This window comes from Odocoileus virginianus, chromosome 31 (genome assembly GCF_023699985.2).
Source record: "Odocoileus virginianus isolate 20LAN1187 ecotype Illinois chromosome 31, Ovbor_1.2, whole genome shotgun sequence".
Classification (NCBI taxonomy): Eukaryota; Metazoa; Chordata; class Mammalia; order Artiodactyla; family Cervidae; genus Odocoileus; species Odocoileus virginianus.
The window spans coordinates 14,381,136-14,384,067 of record NC_069704.1 but is presented as its reverse complement, the minus strand read 5'-3'; the positions used below and the strand labels follow the sequence as shown (position 1 = coordinate 14,384,067).

Genomic DNA, 2,932 nt, shown 5'->3' with positions numbered 1-2,932 from the left:
TGATTAGACTGGGCTTATGAGTTGTAAGAGGATGATCTCACAGACATAAAGTGCTACATCGTATCATTACATCATACCAAGCATTTGTACTACCAACATGATTTATCATTGTTGATGTTTACCTTGATCACCTTTACTGAGGCAGCATACATCAGGTTTCTCCATTGTATTCTTTTCCCCTCTTTCTATACTGTAGCCTTAAAGGAAATTGCTATCAGAAACTATATTTCATTTTTAAGCTATAATTATGCTTTAATAAGTAGTACCTAAGTCATATCCACCACTAATTAATTGTCATGACACTCTAAATGGGAAACTGAGAGTCGGGGAGTTTAAACTATATTCCCAAGGTCATTAGTTAATAAGAATGGAGATAAATTCAGTTTTATCTGATTCCACAGTCTAACCTCCATGCCCTTTTTATACTGTTATCCTTCAGTACTAATCCACTACATTTTTACCATGGTCTTCTAAGCGTCCTGGGTCTTGCTCCAGTGAGGGTGAAATGGAAATCAAGACTGGCAGAGCAATAATTTACCATCTACAGTGTCCTTGAAAGCAGATTAACATGCAGATCTAGTCTACGCACCAACATAAACCTCTTTATGTCCCCCAGCCCCAGCATCATGAGCAAGAGTCCCAAACTCACATCAGCTCTGCTTGGGAAATCAGACTACAGCTTTGGCAACCTGGCTCAGCTACATAACACATTACAAGCTGAGAGGATTGGAAGGGCAGAAAGTGCTTTAGGATTATTTTTAAGGGTATAGGGAAGGAATGCAGTATAATATCCCAAACTTCAAGTGACTTGAAGGCCCAGAGACAGAAAGTGACTCACCAAAGGCCACAAGGGAGATACTGACAGAGCTGGAATTAGAAATAATGTCTTCAATTTGGCACAGGTCTGTTTGGCACACATCTTCTTAGATGTGAAGTCATGGCTGATCATTGTATGCACTTCGAAGACTTCATTGTTAAGAGCAGGGCCTGAGAAATGAACTTCCCATCTCTGGTGCGCCGTTGTCTTCACACCAATCTGGTGCCATTTGGGGGGCAGTGTTGGGACATATAACTAATCTCCTATGAGCCTCATCTGTTCTCCATGAGAAAAGTCCTTAGCCTTCTAGGTTAGCCAGAACCAACAGGGGAAGGAACCACACAACAGGGTATATAAAAAGTTTGGAAAGCACCAAATAAAAAGGAGGAGATTCAATGATCCAAAATTTGCTATCTGCCCTTTTAACAAGGAAAACATCCTGTTTCTCACTGAGGCTATTTCTAGAGCTTGGATGAGGACCAGTGAGACACAAACAGCCCAGTAGTCCATATGACCACAAACAGAAATCAGGTAACATGCATTGGACATCTTTCCTTTTACAGGGTTCTGTGAGATTACAATATCAAGGACTACCATGATAAATTAAAGATATCAAAAACTGTTCAGAGAAGATAGTAGATTCTTTTTAAAGTATTTGTATAATAACAAGCTCCATAGTGACAAGCATTTGTGGAGAAATTTCTCTTCTATATCATCTCATGGGTATCTTCCACTGAACTTGACATGACTGTCCCTATTTTACAGAGGAATAAATTAAAGCTTAGAGAAGTTAAATCTCTTGCCCAAAGCCATGAAGTTGAAGCTGGATTCAAGATTTCATGAATTTACATGTCATCCTAGTGCAGGGGCCACGTTAATCTTCTTTGCATCATTGTAATTTTAGTTTAAGTGCTGCCAAAGCGAGCACACTATAACTGCTTTCACAGGAGTTTTCTCTCTCATTCTATGAGCTTCCCGAGGGCAGGAGTTGGTCTGACCCATTTCCACCAACCTAGCACTGCCTTGCATGGCACAATGGAGATATCTGACTCGTGCTGGTTAGATGAACAAATGAATAATGAATGGATGACAATTGATGAGATGGATTGAAGTCTATCTTCTTGGGACTTTTCTTTATGGGGTAAATCTCAAAGTTCTTTTCAAGTATAAATATAAATACTATGCAGAAAGAATCTCCAGAAATAACAATGATGTGGGAACACAACAGATCACTTGCTCAGTGAGTCTGAGAAGGTTGATGTTCAGTCATTAAGTCATGTCTGACTCCTTGAGACCCCATGGACTGCAGCACACCAGGCTTCGCTTTCCTTCACCATCTCCCAAAGTTTGCTCAAACTCAAGTCCATTGAGTCAGTGATGCCATCCAACCATCCCACCCTCTGCCACCACCTTCTCCTCCTGCCCTCAATCTTTCCCAGCATCAACATCTTTTCCAATGAGTCGGCTCTTCGCATCAGGTGGCCAAGGTACTGGAGCTTCAGCATCAGTCCTTCTTTTAAATATTCAGGGTTGAAAAAAAAAATATTCAGGGTTGAGTGGGTAGAGAACTCTTTTTGATAATGGATCAAATGGATACAGTGGGAAGACAACACCACCATGACAATCAATTTTTGAGGGACAATGATTGAAAGAGTTTGTGTATTGAAGCAAAATATCATGAGATTATAGCAACAGATGGAGAAAATACAAAAAATGCATATGATATTTTAAAAGTCTAAATTCTGAGCAATAATCAACTTCAAAGTAAGAAACCAAAGGACAGGGAGGATTAAACAAGGGGGTCAGTGGAAGATGCATTTTGCTTCCTCTCCAGGGAGAGCTACACCTGGAAAGTGCCCCCTGCTCACTAAAGGGCAGATTCTGAATGTGAGACAAATGAGGGTGTTTCCAGATGACAAGCAAGTTCCATCAGCCAGTCAAGGAAGGCCACTCATACTCCTGTTTTCAAGACACGTTTTTGCTTAAAAACAAACTAAATGAGCTCTCCTAATATATGGTTTCTGGTAGTAGACATGACCACAGGCTCAGCTCACCTTCCCCGTTTCCATTCTCTCTCCAGGCTCAAGAGTCATGAGCAATGGGTGGAGGGTGCAG

General features: G+C 40.8%; 1 non-coding gene across 1 annotated transcript; it reads right to left on the bottom strand.

The window, feature by feature from the left end:
- Positions 1-1,638: 1,638 nt before the first annotated feature.
- Positions 1,639-1,745, bottom strand: LOC139032517 (U6 spliceosomal RNA). The gene has a single exon (XR_011485058.1). It is a non-coding gene; the product is annotated as a U6 spliceosomal RNA (small nuclear RNA).
- Between the last annotated feature and the right edge of the window lie 1,187 nt (positions 1,746-2,932).